Raw genomic sequence first — 24,058 nt, 5'->3', positions numbered from 1 at the left:
CACCAGGTATATACATCACTGAAGCTGTAATACAAGTAAACATAATATTCTACGGTCAACTTAACTTATATTACACATAATAATATAAGATTATAAATATGATAATGTTTTTACTATACAGCTTGCGGTCTACCGAGGGATGCAATCCATAAGCTGTATTTATATTACAGTGCCAACAAAAAAATCTTTACAAAGTGAATGTAACGCGAAAATAATAAGAATTATTTGAATTTCACGGCTTAATCCCAACAAAAATACACAACAAAATACAACAAATGGCAAAGTATTAACTTATAATAATTCTTTTTATTTATGCGCCTTAGTTCAATTTGCAAAGATGGGTTTTGTCGGAATAAACACGTTCGTCAGCTAATCTAATCACCCTACCTATTCTCTTCTCAGAAGGGTTTGAACATAATAATGAAAGACAACTTTCTAGGCAAAATATTTATTGCTAAGTACTAATAAATACTTATGCAAATTACACCGTAATTTTCCTGGGTGGCGAAATCCTTCAAGTAGATGACACCCTCGAGGTATTAATTAGTCTTGAGTACTACTCCGGAGTGAAAATACGTGTTAAACCTATATTTTTTTTATCGTGTATTTCGTGTTATTTTCATTGTTATAACAAAAATGTCAGAATATTGTTTTATTTGCGCTAAAATTTTAACTGAAGGTGAAATTGTTACCGTTGAACGTGGTATAAAAACATTAATCAATGAAAGTACTGAAAGAGCTGATGGATTTTTAGAATTTCTTTAACAGCAGAAATCTGTGACCATACATGTGGAGTGTCGTAAAAGTTATACTCGAAAGTGTTCTATTGCTGCAGCTATTAAAAGACAATATGAAAAACAAGAAGCCAGTACATCGACCAAAAGTCCTCCTCTTACTAGAGCACGTGTAAGTGAACCAGCTTTTTGTTTTAAAAAACAATGCTTATTTTGCGGCCAGGAATGTAATGAAGAGCGTGAAAAAAATGGCTATCTCATCTCTCTCAATTCTCAATGTATGGAGCGCCTAAGAAAACTACGTGCTTAGATAAGTTTCGATATGCATGTTTTTTTAAAAGTACTCGAAACAAAAAACAAGTGAAGTTATCTTGTCTTCCTCCAACCTCAGCGGCTGCTCATCAACATCTTTTTCGGGTATATTACCAAGTTCAAGTGTGGCTTGGTTATCAGCTAGATCCTAAAGACTGGGGATGGAAATTAGTCGACAGTTCATTAGAACCAATTCAAACTTTACTCCCGCCTGCGCCGGAAAAACTCCTGAACACAATTTTTTGCAACTGTAAAAAGGGATGTAGCGCTCAATGTGGTTGCAAAAAAGTTGTACAGTTTTGTTCGGTAGCATGCACTAATTGTCAAAACCGGTCGTGCTTCAATGTTGAATCACCAACAATTGAGGATTCATTTGATTCTATCGAGGAGCCATGCGATGTGTCATTATTGGGACAATTTACTTGCACCCAGGATGAACAACAACAAGAAGAAGAAGAACAAGAAGAAGAAGAAGAACTAGAAGATGAAGAAGAGGAAGAAGAACAATGAGAAGAAGAACAAGGGAAGCAGAAGTATTAGAAAATTATGAACCAGTTTGATAAATTTCCCTTTTTTTTAATTTATACCGCTTTATATAAAGTTTAATCATTTTTAACCCTTGCCAATATCAATTATTAAATAGCTTTAAATTAAACAGAATCATAACAGATCCGTGGAATAGGCCTACTGGGAAAACCACGTTAAAAAACGCGCTAAGTACACTACCTCAAAGGTGGTACCTGGAAACGTGTGCGCATATTATGACGATTACCACTTTTTGAATCGTTATATCTCAAAAACGGTGGCGCCCAGGAAAAAAAGTAATAAGGAATTTTTTATAGATAATTATCTAATCTACATTTTTTGTTAGCACTAATTTTACCATAGAACTTACCGTTTCGCTGAAAATCGCTAAAAACCATATTTGGTGACCTTTGACCCCGCGTAAAATTTTTAGCAGGGGTCGGATTTATGAGGACTTTTTAGATTTCATTTATGATGGTATTTTTAACAATCCTGCCAATTTTCAGCTTGATGGTAATTTTTGTAGCCTCGGATGCGTAAGTTGACCGGAGTATAGTAAAAACTAGAATTGTCTAAAGCGCACAGTTATAACAACTAGTTTTTCCTAGTTTAATTCGGGTTTTAACTGAAATCGGGTTTTAACGGTAACATATACATATATACGACGGAGATGCAAAGTGAAGAACATGACGGACAGGGTTAGAAAGAGCAGAGTACAATGGAACGATCATATAAGCCGAATGATAACAACAAATGAGAGTAGTAAAGACGGCGAGAGATCGTTCCCCAATCCCAATCAGAAGACGATCAATGGGAAAACCACGAAAACGATGGAATCACAACTTACTGGAGGCATATTGAAAAACATACGGTCATGTCTAAACAAAGAGAAGAAAGAAAGAAAAAAAGATTGAGAATATAATATACACATTGGTAATTTGATTTGATTGACACTTTCATCTTATAGTATAAGAGCTGTGAGACATTTTTGAGTAGGTATTTTAGGCAACCTGAAAATTTTTCAGGTGACTTTTCCATGATAGCCTAATACAAAAATGCCGGTCTGGCTGGAGCGTAGCGGTTATTTTCCCCAAAAATCCCCCCAAAGTTAAAAAAGGGTAAAAATTGTTATTACAAAAAATATCATTGACGTGACTTTAAAATAAATTTAAATATTCAAATATAAAGAAAATAAACAAGCCAGGCGATTTGAGGGCGATTTTGACTCTGCAAGATACTTGCATGGGCGTCCAAGGATTATTTTCAGGGGATGCATCTGAACTTCAGAAGATTTCATCTGAATCTGTACATACTATTAACGAGTATAAAATATACAACTATACATGCATAGCTATGTACATTCCTTTCGGACAGGGAGGTGCAATTGTTATTTTGACAGGGTATTTTTTAATATTAAAAATAAATATTCTAAAAAAGACAGGTTTTTTTTGTTGAAATTTTCCAACTGCCATGTGATCAAACAAATTACGCGTGCATATAAATGAAAAGCGCTATAGGTAAGCACCAGTACGAGAAAGAGCGTATACCGATAGCTGTTTGCGTCCTCTGTTGTAACTGAGCGAGTCCGTTAACTCAAGAAAAATCACGTGACGACCTGGCGATACACATGTTGTTGTAAGTAACTTTTTTTTTATTAAAGGAAAATAATACGGACTATACAATAGATTTTGCAAATATGATAGAAAAAGACAAAATTTATTATTATAAATATATAGGTAGAAAAGCATAAAACTATAAACTAAATTAATTCTGTGTCCGAATCTTGTACTTCTTCAAACTCCTCATCTGAGATTAAATATTCGTTCTCTTTTTCTTCGTCAGACTCCACTCGAGACTCAGATTCCTCTTCTACCTGATCTGTAAATAGTTGTAATATGTATTTAGAGTTAATTAAAAATTAATTAGTGATTAATTAATTGAGTTGCTACGTATTCTTACTTATATAACCAATACTTATCACATCAGGTTTTTTATTTCTTAATATAAGACCAAAGTAGCTCATTTTTTTCCTTCATAGTGTTGAGTATTTCTTTTTCCTTTTTCATCTTTCTTAATGTTTCCATGTTTGCTATGTGTTGTATCCATGATATTTTTTACATTATTCGATAACACCACATCTCACCAATGGCAAGTCTTTCTTCAGATGCGCCCGTGATTGTGCGGGCTTCGACTGACGAGTTTGACGAAGAAGAAGAGAATGAATATTTAAGCTCAGATGAGGAGTTTGAAGAAGAAGTACAAGATTCGGACACCGAATTTATTTAGCTTATAGTTTTTTACTTTTCTACCTATATATTTATAATAATAAATTTGTCTTTTTCTATCATATTTGCAAAATCTATTGTATAGTACGTATTATTTTCCTTTAATTAACAAAAAGTTACTTAAAAAACTATAATATATAATAATTACTCTAACGTTTCGAGGCACAACAACATGGGTATCGCCAGGTCACGTGATTTTTCTCGAGCGAACGGACTCGGTCCGATAGAACAGAGGACGCAAACAGCTATCAGTATTACGCCCTTTCTCACACTGCTGCTTACCTATAGCGCTTTTCATTTATATGCACGCGTAATTTGTTTGATCACCTGGCAGTTGGAAAATTTCACCAAAAAAACCTGTCTTTAGATTATTTATTTTTAATATTAAAGAATACCCTGTCAAAATAACAATTGCATCTGCCTGTCCGTAAGGAATATACATAGCTATGTATGTATAGTTGTATATTTTATACTCGTTAATAGTATGTACAGATTCAGATGAAATCTTCTGAAGTTCAGATGCATCCCCTGAAAATAATCCTGGGACGCCCATGCAAGTATCTTGCAGAATTAAAATCGCCCTTAAACCGCCTGGCTTGTTTATTTTATTTATATTTGAATATTTAAATTTATTTTAAAGTCACGTCAATGATAGTTTTTGTAATAACAATTTTTGGCCTTTTTTTAACTTTGGGGGGATTTTTGGGGAAAATAACCGCTACCCTCCAGCCAGACCGGCATTTTCGTATTAGGTTATCATGGAAGAGTCACCTGAAAAATTTTCAGGTTGCCTAAAATACCTACTCAAAAATGTCTCACAGCTCTTGGATCATTACTTTAATGGCTATCAATATTAAATCAGCCCAAAAGGGTGAAAAAAACTGTATGCAACAGAACATAATAGCTGAAAGAAATAGTAATCTACTTATTAATACTTACAAATCTATATTATATTCCATACGTAAAAATTATTGCCCCTTTGGTCTCGATGTTAACCTGTAACAAAAATTTGACACTATAATAACATTGTTAATTAAACAGTGGTAAATAGTACACGTAAAATGTATGTATTTTTATTTAAATTTCTTTAATAATGCAACAGCTAGTACATTTTGGTAGAAACCAGGACTGAGCGACGGACGCGGACGGTGCTTTCAATTTAAATCAAATTAGTATGGTATAACTAGACCCAAACCCAGACATCCAAAGTGAAAGTTATCCCCCAACACCAAATTGTTCTATATGGTCCACATAATGTTCAGAAAAAAGTCACACCATTTTGAGCGTCGGGTTTGGGGGGGGGGAGAGGGGGGAGAAATCGGTAAATTCGCAGTTTTTTACGTTTTTCGTAAATATGTATTTCTAAAACTATACGATTTAGCATGAACAACCTTCTATACAAAACTGTTCTACATTAAATTTGAAATAAAAAAGGTCCTATGCATAATCCTTCTAAAATGAACTGTTTCTAAGTTACTGAGGTAGTACAGTATAATTGGTCCAAAAAAAGGCCTAACCTAAACATCCAAGGTAAAAGTTTTCCTCCAACACCAAATTGCTCTATATGGTCCACATATTGTTCAGTAAAAAGTTACACCATTTTGAGTGTCCGGTTTGACGTTTTTCGTCAATATTTCTAAAACTATGCTTTAGCGTAAACAATGATCTATACAAAAATGTTCTACATAAAATTTCAAACAAAAAATGTCCTATACATAATTGTTATAAAATCAACATTTCCAGAGTTACGGAGGGTGAAAAGTGGAGGTTTTCGATACTTTTTATATTTTTTGGGCAATTTCCTACTGATTTTCTTTAATAGGATTGTGTTTTATAAATCAAATTTGCTATTTCAGTGGCCGATGGTATGTTAGTGATAAGCCCTTGTAGAAACGTCAACCTCACCACCCAAAATCATCATCAAATTGCCCAAAAAATATAAAATGTATCGAAAACCTCCACTTTTCACCCTCCGTAACTCTGGAACCGTTGATTGTATAACAATTATGTATAGGACCTTTTTTGCTTTAAATTTTATGTAGAACATTCTTTACGCTACAGTATAGTTTTAGAAATATTGATGAAAAACGTAAAAAAAAACTACTAATTTACCGACGTCTCCCCCATCTCCCCCCCAAACCGGACGCTCAACATGGTGTAACTTTTTACTGAACCATATGTGGACCATATAGAACAATTTGGTGTAGGAGGAAAACTTTTATTTTGGATGTCTGGGTTAGGCCTTTTTTGGACCAATTATACTATACTACCTCCGTAACTTTGGAACCGTTCATTTTAGAAAGATTATGCATGGGACCTTTTTTATTTCAAATTTAATGTAGAACATTTTTATATAGAAGGTTGTTCATGCTAAACCGCACAGTTTTAGAAATATTGATGAAAAACGTAAAAAAACTACGAATTTACCGATTTCTCCCCCCTCTCCCCCCAAACCCGACGCTCAAAATGGTGTGACTTTTTTCTGAACATTATGTGGACCATATAGAACAATTTGGTGTTGAACGATAACTTTCACTTTGGATGTCTGGGTTATGCCATCTTTTGGATCAATTCTATCATACTAAATGTACCCTGTGCCTACTTGTTAGTAGTTCAGTGCACTATGTATATAGGTCGATTTCCTTGAAAATTTGGATTTAGGTAGTAATTATAACCTTTGTCAAAATCTACCCTATGCCGAACTGCGCTTTTACCCTGGGGGTGAAAACAACCCCAACTAGAGGATGAAATTTTTTAAATCAAAATAACTATGGAAATCAATAGAGTGACGAATTCTGAGTAAATTTTGTTCCATAAATTTTTTTTGCAAAATTGACACTTTCGAAGTTATTTGCGATTGAAACTATGCATTTTTCATTAAAAAAACTCACGTTTTATAACAGTTTTTCATGAATAACTTAAAAAAAATTAATTTTATAGAAAAAATAATTAAAAATAATTCAGTACAAAATTGTAACTAATCAAAAAAAAAAAACAAAGATATTTGCGTCTGAAAGATCTATGTAAACCCAATAACGACTGAGATATTGCTCTTCAAAGGATGGTTATTTTCGAAGAACATCGAAATGGAGAATCTTTAATCTCAAATAATTCGAATGTGTTGCAATTTTTTGGGAAAACTTAAGAGACATCTTTTAAATTTCATTAAAAAACCTTTCAAATAAGCTCTGATAAAAGTTTTTTGCATAAGAACTGACTGATTTATCACGAAAATAAAGTCGCTATCTGCTTTTTTCTTTTTGAAATGTAAAAATTAAACCCTCATGTTACAATCCTAATAGAAATGAATAGTTTCCCACTTAAAATTAACTTTATTTAGGTATAATTATAGGACGCGATTGCAGTTTGCCGAACGACGCGAAGCGGTGTTCGGCAAGCAGTCGAGTGCGGAAAAGAGACTTTCCGCAAGAGTTAGGAACAATATTTTTTCTACGAGCGTTTAAAAAATGACCAAAAATCTTAATCAATTAATTGAATTAAAAATAACGCTAATAACTTATAATAATCCCGAATTAAAAGTCAATGCGGTGCCTAAATACCTGTTATGCAGTAATGAATGGTGTATACCAATACAGATATTTGGAAGAATCCACGGAATTAAGAAACAACATGTCTAACCAAATATTATCCTGTCAAAAATCAGCTGCCGCTTCAACAAATAAACATTCACTGATTCCGATGACCGTTCCTACGGAGGATGAAGAGGTAGAACTACCGGCTCCTTTCACCACCTCAAAAAATCTGTTATCATCCGCAATTAATTTGCACAATTCAAGCAGTTGTACGTTCAATATAAACATTGTAAATAATACATAGATATAATTAATATTGCATATTTTGTATTTCATAATAATAAAATTGTTAAAAAGTTGACTTGTTGAATTATTGTTAAGCAATTGGGCATTAAAAGCACAATATGTAATGCGGAAAAGTAAAACTTTCCAAACTAAAACGCGTGCGGAAAGGTAAATTTTTTGCACGCTCGTAGAAAAAAATATTTATTTTGCAAATTTCAATTTGCATTAGGCAGTCATTTTACAATACTTGAGCTCTAATTATTGGATTTAAGTTTGGTAAAGGCCATTTTTTTAAATTTTTTATTAAGTAACAAATTTTATTTGAAACATTTTTTCTTACCTCTTTTAGTTTATGAGCTAGTGACGAGCGACACACCCTAATTTGAGTTTGAGACTTAGAAATCGAAAAAGCGACCATGATAGGCGAATGGCAAATTTTGATCATTCTTTATGTCTTCGAGGTCGCTGAATCCGAATATGAAGTTTATTTTTATCTAGAATTGGTGGAACATATGCATAAATCAAATTTTAAGCAAAAATGTGAAAAATAAATTTTGAAAATTTTTCAACTTTAACACGCTGTATCTTTGGTCGTTGTAAATATTTCCTTTTGAAATCCGAAATCCTTATGAAATAAAATTCCGTTGTAAATTTTGCTGTGTCATCTTTAAAGTATTTAGATAATAATGAGATTTTTCTGAAATGTTTAAAACAATTAAAAGAGGAGTTGTTAATTTTTAAACATTTTGTAGTCGGATTTCGTTAGTTTTATGTTTACTTAAAAAAGTTGAGTGACAAACTTTTTAGTTTGTAATTTTAACCAACACATCATTAAAACGTAACTCATGAAGACGTTTTCTGGAAAATTTCAAGTCAAAATATGTAATAGGAAAAAAGTTATGTGACTTTATAGACAAGCGGCACACCTTATTTCTCGATCAGAGAACGGTGTCTTGAATGGCTAATTTTGGTCATACTTTATATTTTTGATGGTGCTGAAAAAGAAAATGAGGTTTATTTTGAAATCTATGTGGGGGACATTGTCAAAATCTCAATTTTACCCTAAAAATAAAAGAAAAATAAATCACTTTGTTTTTCTTTTAACTCGCTACAACTCTGTTCCATTTCAATTTTTTTTTTGAATTTTTTATAGTATATATATCTTACATTTCTGAAGACAATGGGACCTGTTTTAATCTTTCAGTCTTTTTACAATAAAAGTTATAAACTTTTTTAAGTAAAAGGCGCAGATGCTTGAATTGCAAAGTTTAATCGCAAAAGTTAAGTGACAGAATTTGAAATTTAGCTTTTTAATCAAGTTTATGTTAAAATATAGAGTACAAAGAACAAAATGTTTCATAGAAAAAAAATGGTGCAACACTTTTAATTTTAAGAAAAATGTGATATATTTTTTTTATTTTTAGGGTAAAATTTCAATTTTGATAATGCTCCCCCACTTAAAATTCAAATTAAACCTCATTTTCGTTTTCAGCACCATCAAAAATATATGATAGTCCAGGGCGCATCTGTTTTGAGATGGACGTTGAGAGGTGATTCAAATTTTTTTGCAGAAATTGCTTGAAAATAAATCAAATAATAATATTTGAGTTATCCTCCCTCTCAAAAAGGTCCGGAACATTGTTTAAATAATCAAAATGTCAAAAATTGAAGGAAACATTCGATTTTTTTCTTGGTTTTTTGATTATAACTTTAAAAGTATTCATTTCCGAGAAAAGTTGTACTGACATAAAAGTTGCGTAATTAATTTTCCTACAATATAGAATTGGTAAAAAATTTAAAAAATAGTCACCCTAGTTGCAAAATAGCAATAATTGCGAAAAAACCATACAAAAACAAGTATTTGCATTTTACGTTTTTCAACCATTTATGCTACCCTTAGGACCTTCATATTTCACCCAGAAAAACTTTATGATACAGTAAAACAATACTGTAAATTTCATTAGGATCGGTTCAATACATTTTGCAAAATAAATTTTGCAATCCAGCTTTCGCAAAAAAAATTCATTTTTTCAAAATGTTACAGGACTGAAAATAAAGCAGATAGCAAGTTGAAATTTTTTTTGCTTATAGAAATGTACTGTACCTTTCATTTGCAATTTTCAAAATTAAAATCGATTAATTACCACGGCGTCAGAAAATTTTTGAAATAAACAATAATTTTTGGTGCTACGCGCAGGACAGCGGTGTTCGATTCACACAAGTTGATTTCCACCAAAATTTCTTCCAATCTTTATCTAATATATTATTATCTTATTCTATATTTTGTTGTATTTTAATATTTTAATTCCACAAAAATCAAACTAATTTTATTATTGTTTGTGAAATATTGTTTAAACAATTGCATATGTTTAAAAATAATAAACTTTTATTATTTAAGTTAAAATATATGAACAAAGAAAGTTTTTGTGAATAAAAGTGTTATTTCAAAGGATAGAGTATGTGTTTTTATTTTGCAATAAACAAATTTATTTATTTATATCGAAATGTAATAAAAATTAAAATTTATCAATAATTATCAAAGGTCATTGGAATGCCCAATCAGAGCAAACTATCCGCTGTCCTGCGCGTAGCACCAATAATTAATGTTTATTTAAAAAAATTCCTGACGCCGTGGTGTTAATCGATTTTAATTTGGCAAAATTGCAAATGAAAGGTACAGTACACTTCTATATGCAAAAAAAATTTCAACTTGCTATCTGCTTTATTTTCAGTCCTGTAACATTTTGAAGAAATTAATTTTTTTACGAAAGCTGGATTGCAAAATTTATTTTGCAAAATCTATTGAACCGATCTTAATGAAATTTACAGTATTGTTTTACTGTATCATAAAGTTTTTCACGGTGAAATATGAAGGTCGTAAGTGTAGCATAAATGGTTGAAAAACGTAAAATGCAAATACTTGTTTTTGTATGTTTTTTTTCACAATTATAGCTATTTTGCAACAAGGTCTATTTTTTTAAATATTTAACCAATTCTATATTGAAGGAAATTTAATTACGCAACTTTTATTTCAGTACAACTTTTCTCGGAAATGAATACTGTTAAAGTTATAATCAAAAAACCAAGAAAAAAATCGGATTTTTCCTTAATTTTTTGACATTTTGATTATTTAAACAATGTTCCGGACCTTTTTGAGAGGGAGGATAACTCAAATATTATTATTTGATTTATTTTCAAGCAATTTCTGCAAAAAAATTTGAGTCACATCTCAACGTCCAAATGTACCAATATTTTTACAGATGCGCCCTGGTCTATGACACGTATGACCAAAATTAGCCATTTATCACACCGTCGTCAGTATCTCGAGAAATAAGCGCTTTTTGGGGGAGTCTACTCGTCTATAAAATCACATAACTTTTTTCCTATTGCATATTTTGACTTGACATTTTCCAGAAAACTTCTTCATGAGTTATGTTTTAATGCTGTGTTGGTTAAAATTACAAACTAAAAAGTTTGTCACTCAACTTTTTTAAGTAAACATGAAACGAACGAAATCCGACGACAAAATGTTTAAAAATTAACAACTCCTCTTTTAATTTTTTTCAACATTTTGGACAAATTTCATTGTTATCTAAATACTTTAAAGATAATACAGTAAAATTTTCGAAAGGAAATATTTACAGCGACCAAAGATACAGAAAGTTAAATTTCAAAATCATCAAAATTGATTTTTCGCATTTTTGCATAACATTTGATTTTTAAACATGTTCCACCTATTTTAGATAAAAATAAACTTCATATTCGGATTCAGCGACCTCGAAAACATAAAGAATGACCAAAATTGGTCATTTACCGGAAAGCTGATTTTCGTGGTCGGTATAACATCATTTTAGTGGTTGCTGCCGCTCGCCTATTAGAATGTATACCCTATATGAATTATATCCACGATACGATATATTTTAATTTTTCTCAGCATTTTTCTTTTAAGTTGAATCAATTAAAGGGTTGTTTGGGGGTGAAGGGGATGAGCTCAAAAATCGAATAGATTTTCGTGGTCGGTATATTGTAATTTTAGGGGTTGCCGCCGTTCGCCTATAGGTGCTAGAGTAGCTAGAGCCTTATAAACAATTTATAGACAATTAAGTTTATAACAATTTTTTGACCACTCCGATCGAAATCCACCATCGAAATTCGTAATCAGCAGCCAAAAATCCATAAGAGACCCTTGAGTTTGCCCATCAGAATTGAAAAGGCCACAATCAGAATTAAGGTTCTTAATGAATTTATGAAAAGTTCTATATTATTTAATTATTTTCGTAAGTAAAAACTGCATTGACTATTGACTCCACTAGTACTGTAATTAAATATAAATTTACTGAGAAAAATATCAAGTAGGTAAAATCGATTTTTATATATCGATACAGTCCTGTTAAAATATACATATAATAATAATAATATGGACCAGGCTTGACTTTATTTCTTTCAGTCGTCTGAAAGGACGAAGATGAATAACAGGCAAATGTCCCTCTATAAGCCGAAAAATCCCTTTGATATTTAGTCGTCTAGCTACCTTTTTTTTTATATAGGTATATAATCTGATTGCCTCTCTTGATGAATATACGAACAAAATTACGTGTCTGGATCAATACATTTTAGCCACTCGATTCAGGTCAATTTACCCACTTTGATGATACCGAGGGCAAGTGCGAAATGTAATTTTCAGTATCAGCAAATGTTTTTCCATACGGCAGAGATGCTCTAAATTTATTTTACGTGTGCCATTAATTTTTTTAATGACTGGAATTCCGATCTCGGTTCAGCTTTGGTTATTACTGCATTCATAAACGATACATCGGAAATGACGAGGGGTTCATTTAATAGGGCATTTATCGCTTTTGGAAATTAAAGATTTTAAACGCTTGCCAATGTAAACTAAACGATAAAAATCGTTTTATTCAGTCGTGTATTATACTATACTTACACTTCTACTAAAACATATCACGGCGAACGTCATAAATTTTATGACGTCAAGAATCAATCCTACCAAAAAACTCAACATATTTTTACCCAAATATTAGCCGCTCTTAGAGCTGGTATCTTAGGTCATAGAAATATCAATAATTTTAACAACATGTCCTACCTAAGCTTCTTCCTGCACGTTTTCTTTGGTCTTCCTCTCCTACTCCTTACCTGAACCCGCATATCAGTAATTATGACGGTGAACATGAACAATCCATTTTAACATAATTATGTTCTATCATTTTGGCATCAACTGGCGCCACTTCTAGACTTTCCCTAATATACCCATTCTTAATTGTATCCGTTTTTGTCACTCCAGTCATCTCCTTAAGCATTCTCATTTCCGCCACATGCATCCGTTGTTCCTCTTTATTTTTAACTGACCAACATTCAATTCCGTACGTCATAGCTGGTCTAATTGCTCTTTTATAGAATTTTCCCCTTCGGCTTCATTGGAATTTTTCTGTCACACAACACACCATTCGCTTCCTTTCGTTTCATCCATCCAACCCTAATCCTACTGCATGTATCTCCATAGATTTCCCCATTACTCTGTAATACCGATTCTAGTTAAAACTATTACTTTTCACCATCCAATGACATCAATTTATTTGTAGTAATTCCATCTTTAAATGAACATGCCAAATACTCTGTTTTTGTTTTACTATGTTTTAGAAACCTTTTTCCCAAAATCTTGAGTTCACTGTTCCAGTTTATGTTGTAAGTCGCTTTCACTGTTCCCTCCTAACACTACATCACAAGCATACTTTAAGGAGCAAGGTATGTTACCCTGTAGTTTCGCCTATTATCTCATCCACCAATAATAAGAATAAATAAGGACTAAGTAGGTACCGAGCCTTGGTGCAATCCTACTTTCACATGAAATTGATCTGTATGTTTCACAGCTGTCCTCACACTAGTTGTTACTCCCTCATACATGTCGTTCAAAATCTTTACATACTCACCGTGGACTCCTTTCTTATTGAGTGCCCACCACAGAATACCTCTAGAAACTACAGTCGAACCCGCTTATTAGAATCCCTGTTATAGGAATATCCCGGTTTATGGAATATAAATTCAAGTTCCCGAAACATTTCCATTTACTCCTTAATAAATTTATCTGTTTATTAGAATAGGATCTAACTAGATAATACCGCTTATTAGCATATTTTGCAGGTCAAAGAATATTTTTTTTTTACAATTTACTAAAAATTTAAATTATGTTTGGTATTATGGTTTGTCGTCAACGGCCTGTAGTGCTGAATTAGATATTATTAGGGTAATAAATATTTATTACTTTGTTACGAATACCAATTCGATCTTTAGCATGGCCGACAAATGCATGGGTCATAAAATAATTTTTATTTGTCTACACAAAGGCACTGTTGCCTGTTATAAAATTGTTAGAAGCAGTTTATTTAGAATTCACTCAGAGAGTACCTACTTGTTTGCAAGATGTGAATTATGGCTTTGTTAAATTCGAAAAGAAGAGAAAAGAACAAGAATGTAACAATCCATTTCTCGACGGCAATAAAACTTCTATTCAACCAATGGATTAAGGATGACCACACGGATTAACAACGAAAAAGCTATTAATTTCTCAAGAAAAAAAAAGTAATTTTGTTATATATGCATTTTAATAAGAAAATATTTACATATCTACATATTGCATACATTTCATATTAATTACCTAATGCAGCGTTTCCCAACCGGTGGGTCGCGACCCACTAGTGGGTCGCGGGCAGATTTCAGGTGGGTCGCGGCGTGGCTCTTACAGTAGCTGAGTAGCGTACATTATATATCATCATGGGCGAGGGATGGGTCGCGAATATGCAAAAACCTCAGAAGGCGGGTCGCCAGACATAAAAGGTTGGGAACCACTGACCTAATGTATTCATTCACATACATGTAATGTAATTTGGTATTTAACACATACATAGATAAGTACTAGTTACACTACTGTATTATTGACGTAAAAAGACCTAAAACCATTTACATACACTGATTATGTAGGTACATATATGATATACATATTGGCATAGTAGAGAGATAACCAGACAAGTGAAATACAAAGAAGGATAGGTCTCACATGGGCTGCCTTCGGTAGATTAAATAACATTTTCAAGTCTAATATTCCAGTTTGTTTAAAAAGAAAGGTTTTTGACCAGTGTGTTTTGCCGGTTCTTACATATGGTGCAGAAACACTAACTCTGACAAAAAGAACAATAAATAAAATAAGAGTTACACAACGCGCTATGGAAAGATCAATGTTAGGTATTACCATCAGAGATAAAGTACCGAACCTTGAAATAAGAAGAAGAACAGGAGTCACGGAGGCAGTTGAAAGAGTAGCCATGGCTAAATGGGCTTGGGCAGGACATGTTGCCAGACTGACGGATGACAGATGGACCAAAAAGATTCTGGAATGGCGACCAAGGCAGGAGGCATATCGAAGCAGAGGACGACCACCGACTAGATGGACGGATGATATCAAGCGCATCACCACAAATTGGATGCAAGAAGCTCAAGATAGAAATAGGTGGAAATTTTTACGGGAGGCCTACGTTCAGCAGTGGACAAATATAGGCTAGTTGATGATAGTATGTAATAAAACTGCATATTAGCATAGCATGTAAAACTACACATTGGCATATTATGTAAATAATATTATTACGTATATTCGGTAACACTTATTTCGACTAGCCACCAATGATCGGTTATTAGAATATCCCGGTTATAAGAATATTTTTGCCTTGCAAAAAGGCTATTCCAATAAGCGGGTTCGACTGTATATCATAATACTTTCTCAAGATCAATGAATACCATAATATGACTACAAGAATAAGCGTTGGGAAATGTAAAGAACATATTTATATTAGTTTGATAAGCCATGAATTTAAAGTATGAGCGTTTGTTTCTTTATTTCTATATTTTTCCATTCTTATAATGAAAATTGCATCTGTTGTTGATCTACTTATCTACTTTGCGTAAAGTCAAACTGATTATCGGATATTTCGGTTTCTTCACGTTTCCGTCTATCTCCCACATTTTTATGATGTGACTAAGTAGTTGTCTGGTCCCCTAGTTTATACAATGTTGTACATCTCCCTTTTCTTTGTACACAGGTACTAATATAATGCTTCTCCATTTATCTGACACTTGTTCAACTTCCATAAGTCTATTAAATAAACATGTTAGCAACTTGTTTTTGTCTCTCCTAACGCTGTCCACACTTTCCCAGGAATACCATCTGGTTCAACTGCTTTTTCTTTTTTATTTTTGAAGTGCTTCAAGTACTTCCTCGTTTGTTATTTTGGTAACCATTGTTGTTACTATCTCCGTTAACTTAATTGGTTTTCTGTCAAATTGTTCATTTAATAAACTGTCAAAGCATTTTTTCTATATATTTTTGACATCCTTTTAGTGAATTAGCATTTTATTATGTTCATCTCGGATACATCTAATCTCATTAAAATATTTTGCTTTCATTGCTCTTTGTTTAGTGATTTTATAATATCTTTGCTTTCCTATCTTGTAAATTCTTCTGTATGCAGTAGGGACTTTCACTAGGCAACGATGATAAAACTGAGAGGCTCAGTTGGCATTTACCTTTATCTTTGTGAAGACAGAGAAATCGACTCCACCACCCAGATGCTCGTGGAATAGTTATATGATGCTTTGAGGTATCCTTCTAAATGTCATCCATCGCCAGGATTTAATATACAACAGGTCAATGTAAGACTTTTAGTCGATATTTTAAGGGTTTTTACCCATGTATTTTTGGTGGCTTAGCATGTAGAGCTTGCTTAGAACACTGATGATGCTCTCTTTAGAGCGAAAACGTTATGTTTTTAATGAAGCCCTTTATTGGGGTTTTCAAATAAATATACCTTTTACACAGAAGATTTTTTTCTTCAGTTTTTGTAATTAATGGTATACAGCCAGCTACAGGAAATTTTTTCCTTATGGATTAAAACTGAAAGGCTTTGCGATGTGTGCTCTAAACGAATATGAATAATCTCTTGGATAATCAATTTTTTCATTGTTGTTTTCCAATGTTTCCAAATAACGATATAATCTGCTTCAATTCATACTAAAAGAAATAAGTAGGCCATTAAGAAGAAGTATATCCCGGTTGGACCACCTACGAAAATGGTTCAACTTAACTAGTACAGGCTACAGGATTTTTTATTTCGTTAGTATCCAACATCCGAATAGATAGGCACTACAAGAATAAACGCTAGGAAATGTGAAGAACATATTAATTAGTTTGATAAGTCATGAATTTAAAGTACTTATAGGGGAGTGCAATTAGAACGAAAACATGCAATGTTTCGGAAAAATTCAAACAAGCTTATATTTTTTGTTAGTTTATATACATGTTAAAGTAAAAAGTTCTACTAGCAGATTTGGCCGCTAATTGTTTATTAATTGTTTCAACAATAACAATTGTTTTGTATAAATAATTTTAAAAATATTGTTGAATTCATCATTTTACTTTGATCAAATATGTTTCTATTTTGTTTTTGATTATGCTGAATCCGAATATGGAATTGCAATTTGAAAATTCTTATACAGAAGCTCTTATACAGTATGTCTGCGTAGCTAGGAACCACATGGAAAACTTTTTTATTATCAATTTTACGAAAAAAAGTTATTCTTCATAAAATGCTCTGGATAGTCAAAAATCTAAAACTCAATATATCAAGATATCAAATTTTATTAATTTTATGAGTTATGTCAAAAATATGAATTTCGTTAAAGAGTAAAGTACCTTTATATTCCAGAATATAAAAAAAAATGCTATTTTGAAAAGTTTTTGTAAATTAAAAACTATGTTTAAATATACAATAACATCATTCTAATCGAAAAAAAAAAATTTCAATTTTTTCTTAAATTACGGATACTCATCATCATTTAATTACAATTATGATAACTATTTTATTATCACTTTTACGAAAAAAAGTTATAATTCATAAAATGCTCTCCCTGGTATAAAATCTAAGATACAATCATCAGATATCAAACTCTTTTAATTTTGTACGAGGTAACTATGTAAAAAATATGAATTTTTCTTAAGAGTTAAGTGCCTTTATTATTCACAATATTTTAATTAGAAGGATGTAATTAAACATTAAAACAAATTTTTTAATTCCAAACAACTTTTCATAATAACAATTTTCGATATTCTGAAATGTAACAGTGCTTTACTCTTGAGTGAAATTCATATTTTTTGACATACCTCGTATAAAAGTAATTAAATTTGATATTTGATGATTACATCTTAGAACTTTTGTTCGTAAAACTGAAAATAAAAAAGTTATCAATAGGTTCCAAGTTACGCAGACATACTGTATAAGAGCTATAAAAATATTTTTTGCTAAAGATTTATTATTGTTGAAGCTTATTATTAAATGTATTTTAGGTAAGTTTTACAGAAAAAAGTTTTGATCACTTTGTATAAACATTTTTTAGCTGGTAATTCTCGGTTTTTGTATTATATTTTTGTTATCTTTCTTAATTTTTTCAAAAATAAATAGTCTATTTCATTTCTAAAGTAAAATAATTTAGTGCATTTTAAAGATTACATCCTAAGCTTTGAAAAAGCACTTATAAAACTGTAATAGATCTGTTTAAACTTGAGTAAAACCGTCTTAAAGTGGTGGTAATTCTATAAAACTACGAAGATTTCAAAAATTACATTTTTTGAATATCATTTGAATTAAATTTTTGAGATTTTTTTGAATCAAACATCATTTAGTAAGATGCTTGAAAGGTAAGTTGTGCAAAATTTAGGGTTTTATAAGAAAAATTGTATTAGTTACACATTTTTAAATAAAATTCATGTATGGCTCACTTTCCGGCCCCACCGTACTTATACGGTGGGGGGGGATATACATTTTATTTCTTTTTATTATAACCATAAGATAGCTTAATTATTCTTCTTTCATGTTTAATTTGTAAAATTTCATTTGATCCATTAGTTAAAGAATTACATCAAAATAACTCAACCGTGCACTTCGCCGTACGCTAGTTTACAGTGCGCCAATGTTTGTGAGAAGGGTGACTTTAGCGTTATAAATAAAAAATTATAGAAGATACAGATTTAATTTTAGAAAATTCTTTATATAAGGTTTTTTTGTAAAATGTTCTGAATTTTTCAATGGTCCAGTCAGTATTTTTCTAAAATTTATATTTTCGGAGTTATTTAAAAAAACATCTAATTTCGTAGTTCATTTGTTTAATAAAAAATGAAGCAGCCACTTCTCGAGTAGAACTTTTTGATATGGTGTTTATTAAACATTTGTTTTTAGTTTGTAAATTCTAGTACAGAGAGCCAGAGATGTCAACTATAATGTGTATGCATTTTCATTGATGACGAGAAAACATTTGACAAAATACACATAGGATATCCTATATGACATCAGGACTCGATGATAAAGATATAAGACTGATCTCACACTTATATCTCCAACAAGAAGCAACAGTGCGATTTGAAAATGAACTGCGAGATATCTTCACAGTCGGAAAAGTAGTTAGACAAGGTTGCATACTGTGACCAGCATTATTTAATATATACTCTGAAAACATCTTTAGAGAAGCATAGATATGCAGACGATACAGTATTGCTCGCAGATAGTGCGTAGGGGCTCCAAAGGATGATAGATAATGTTGTAGAAACATGTTGTAGAAACAAATACCGCCTAAAACTAAATTGTAAGAAACAAAAATTCACGACGAAAATAAAATTCCTGTAGCTGGCTGTATACCATAAATCACAAAAAATACAGGATCCTTTGTAAAAGGTATATTTATAAGACCCCAATGAGGGTTACATCACAAAACAAAACGTTTTCGGATTAACAAGTAATGCATCATCAATGTTAAGCCAATAGCATGCATGCGTGAGCCACCAAAAAGGAGTTGACACTCAATTTTCAATATGTGAGGTTCATCCCTCTCATATCACATCCACGTGGGTTAGAGTCCTGTGTTGCCCTGGGTAATATCCAGGAATATTTGCAACATCCACCTATTTTAATCATAATATGTAGTATCATATAAGATCTTATACCTTTTAAAGGGTTTTTATCCATAACTTTTTAGTGGCTCACGCATGCATGCTATTGGCTTAAAACTGATGATGGATTACTTGTTAATCCGAAAACATTTTGTTTTGTGATGTAACCCTTATTGGGGTCTTTTAATATACCTTTTACAAAGGATCCTGTATTTTTTTTTAATTGTAGGAAGCCAGAAATAATGATCATTAGTAAGAACACCCAAATAAGCGACATATCGTTAGAAAGTATGGAGAAAATAATATTACGGATACCTGGGATCATAGCTAAGAAATAAAAACTCGAATTGAAAAAGCCATAAGCTCTTTTAACGGCCTTAAAAAATGCAACCTATCTTTAAATATCAATATACGCATAAGAATTCTTTGATGTTACGTCTTTAGTAGAAAGCTGGAGTCTTGCAAAATATGCAATACAACGATTAGAGGCATTTGAAATGTGGCGCTACCGACGTATGTTAAGGGTCTCTCATATACACCATCCAACTAATATAATTATTCTCCAGAGCAGGGGTGAACACACTTCTTTTAGTAAGGGCCACAAAATATTTTTGGTCTACTACCAAGGGCCGCAATATTTCTTACCTTAAGATATTCGAATTTTTAACTTTTTACTAATTTTGTTTAAGGGCATGGTTTGAAATCAACATTTCATGCACCTTTTCTTGAATTTTGTTTAAAATTATGGTAAAAATATTTTATCGCCAACCGACACTAAAGTCATTCATTATTGTACTCATTTGCCCTCATTTGCGGCAGTAAAGTAGCACTTTATTGTACTGAAAGAAGAATTTTACTTTACCTGCCGCCATTAATCGAGATTGAATATAAGTGGTCGATGACAGTAATCGATTATTTATTTGAGTTAACTTACAATATATTTACTTTCATTATTAAAAATATTGTACAAAATTTACGACATTGTTAATTAAATTTATGTCGAAAAGTGAAAATCTGTAGTATTTTGTAATTATATTCATATAAAATAAATCAAAACTTTACCGATTTAGTAATTATTCAATATTGATAACTATCGATTGAAAATCGAAAGCGGTTATCATGCAAGTCATCTGTCACTCATGAAATTTTTATTACGTCTAAAATTTAAAAAAATTCTTAAATTGTAAGTTGTAAGTAAGTGTTAAAACCAATATCAAATTGTTGGCGATAAAATTTTGTATGCACCACGTCAGTAAAGACTCTTTATAGAACTCGTCTTTTATTTCGCCTCGCTCGCTATGTTCGCTCTGCTCATAATATCAGACTCTTCAATAAAAAGTAACTTTACTCACTTGGTACATAAATAACTATTATTTTTAAATTAAATAAACATATTCAGTACAATTCAAAGATTATTCAAAAAAAATTCAAGACCAAATATTGAAAAATAAGTCAACAGTGGCAAATTTTTACAGGCAGCTCCAAAAAATGGATTTTACAGTAGAACTCGTCAGGGGATCATATGAAACACAAAATTCAAAAATATTTTATTAGTTTATGAGTTTCTCGAGGTAACGTTGTTGAGTTTTTTTAGTTTTAACGATTTTTAAGTTTTTGATATCACTCAAAATACAAGTCAAAATAACAAAATTTTTTAAAAAAGGGTGAAGATCAACATATTTATTATTGTTAACCAAAACATATCTCGACAGAGTCACCTCACGAAATGTTTAAAGAAAATCTATGAAAAACTTCAGGTGGATCTGTCAAGTAGGTAGTTTTTGAGTTACAATGTCCACCGCCTTTGAAAAAAGCAGTTTTGAGAAAAACGCGTTTGGTTTTTTGTCTGTCAAATCGTAAAGTGATGCACGCCGGAATATGTTTTTGAATCGCAGAGTAATTTACAAAAGAGACGGGAACAGCTTTTGAACGTATCTCACTACGCTCAAGCTACTGCAAAGCGAGTCGAAGGTAGGGATATTAAACATGCTTTACTTCCGGTAATTTTACTCCGGTCAAGCTGAAAATTTCAGAGAGTATTCTTGATGTTTATTTATTTATTTATTTATGTACTTTCACTTAAAATAATAAAAAAATCAAAAATTTCAAATTTTTCAAACCGTACCCGTACCCCCTAAACAGCATTCGCACTTAATTAAGCATGGTATTTCCCTTACATTTTTATTTTATCTATGGACCTATTTCTTTTTTCCCTAATATTGTGCTGAAGCTATTTCCTTGTGACATCTTTTGCAATTTACTATTTTATTTGGGAATAAGCCACAATTTAAGTTTGAAATTAAATTTACTTGACGTTTCGATTTCCACTTCGGAAATCGTTATTAAAATGGAAAACATTAATAAATTAAGTATTTACTTAATTAGTTTAACTTATTAATGTTTTGTATTTTGATAACGATTTCCGAAGTGGAAATGGAAACGTAAAATAAATTTAATTTCAAACTTAAATTGTGGCTTATTCCCAAATAAAATAGTAAATTATATGTTCACATTGCTATTAGTTATTTAAATATTTGAAGGGAAATTACGTGCTTAAATAGATGTAAACACGCATCATACGTAATATGCAACACGCGTCATTTAAATGAAAATAAACAAAGTTATAAATTTGAAAAATCTTAGATTCCCTTCATTGTTTTTGTTTTCTTTAAAAGAATTAAATAATATAAAAATATGCACGATGATTTAATCCTATTAAACGAATATTTTTTAACAATATTAGTTATAATTGAAATGACGTTCTGGTTGACTACTTCCAAAACATTTTTGCACAATACCTGCTTATGGATTAAGCAGTGAAAAATAATAACTGATGTTCTCAAAATTGTTCATGGACGTAATCTTTAAGTTTTCTCAACATTACAATATTGGTCCTCTTAAATTTGGTGCTCCGTCAGTTGTTACACTTACTAGGTGGTTACAGCGTTAATTTAAAATTTTCCAAACAGTTCCAGACTATGTATGTACTTCAAAAATATCGTTTCCATTTGTTGAAATTTCGTGGATTCCATTCAGGGAGCCGACAAAACCACCGGAAACCCTAATAATTGCCCGCGTTATGTTGAAAATTTACGGAAAAATCACCCGCTGCGAAAGTGTTAATTAATAGCTTCATTATCTATATTTATTTATTAATATTAGCAATAATTAAAAAAAATATTTAAATGAAAATAATTCACTTCTTTTCCGCGGGCCGCAAAAAAATGTATAAAGCGCCGAATGCGGCCCGAAAGCCGCACTTTGCCCACCCCTGCTCCAGAGGCTAAGAAAAGTCAAAGAAATTATTAACACCGCAAAGAACAGAATGCGTGATACTAAATACCGATTTTTACAGTTGATTCTACAAGGGAAGATTAAGAACAAGAGAAGCCCTGGACGCAACATACATCCTGGCTAGCCAATCTTAGGAAAACGACTGGTCTAACGTCAACTGATTTATTCCTAGCTGCTGTGTATAGAATAGGGTGGGTCAACGTGGTCGCCAACATCACTGTAAGGTTTAGAAGTAGATGACATTTAGAAGAAAACAAGAACAATATATTGACATTTTTCTCCAATAATTCAATCAATCTCCTTTTTTTGTGTGAATTTGATGGCCTTGGCTGAGCCAATTAGCCAGACAATTTATTTTAAAAACAAACATTTTTTTTTTCAATCAGATGAATTTTTTCTGTATTTCTAACTCTAAATATATGTACATAACAAACTAATATATACTACTATCTAAAAAAATACACTGTTTTGGATGTAAATATTTTTTTGTATACATTTATTTTTTGCTTTGCTTTTTTTACTACGCTAAGACACAAACCCGATTCAACATCTCGGAGGTTTACATCTTCTTAGTTTTTTTTTCTCTTTTTTTTGTTCTTTTTTCTCTTTTTTTTTCTTTTTTTTTTCTTATCAATCTCCTTGACTCGTGTAAACTACACGTATTTATGTTTGGAAATGTCACCAATATATATATACATATCGCGTTAAAACGTGCGACGACGTCTTGCGATTCCTAATCTCCACTCTTCCCTATTTGTCCGCATGTCATCTTCCAGGCCTCCTTCTCGCATCTCCTTGTCAGTACCTTCTCGCCAACTCTTCCGTGGTCCTCCTCGTCTTCTTTTTCCTTTTGGGTTCCACTGTAACATTTTCTTTGGGATTTTATTATTAGACATTCTTTGTACATGCCCGTACCATATTAATTGTTTACTTCGTATTTCATCGGTGATGTCATGTCTTATTCCCATCATTTGTGTGATTCTTTCATTTGTAACCTTGTCTTCGACGCGACTTTCCCGCCGCTCTTCTCCAGTAATCCATCTCTGTGGCTCTTCATTTTTGTTCGATTCGTTCTTTCAATGGTCATAT

The 24,058-nt window shown here is 31.8% G+C and overlaps 1 protein-coding gene across 5 annotated transcripts in view; it reads right to left on the bottom strand.

The window, feature by feature from the left end:
* LOC126883916 (cAMP-regulated phosphoprotein 21) overlaps window positions 1-24,058 on the bottom strand; it is a 398,508-nt gene that overhangs the window by 147,273 nt on the left and 227,177 nt on the right. For all 5 annotated transcript variants that reach the window (XM_050649638.1, XM_050649635.1, XM_050649637.1 and 2 more), the window contains exon 2: window positions 4,796-4,852. The gene's annotated coding sequence lies outside the window, so the exon portion shown is untranslated. The remainder of the gene's footprint in view (window positions 1-4,795; window positions 4,853-24,058) is intronic.

The sequence above is a fragment of the Diabrotica virgifera genome, chromosome 4, assembly GCF_917563875.1.
Source record: "Diabrotica virgifera virgifera chromosome 4, PGI_DIABVI_V3a".
NCBI lineage: Eukaryota > Metazoa > Arthropoda > Insecta > Coleoptera > Chrysomelidae > Diabrotica > Diabrotica virgifera.
The sequence above is the reverse complement of the archived record's forward strand: the minus strand, read 5'-3'. Positions and strand labels throughout refer to the sequence as shown.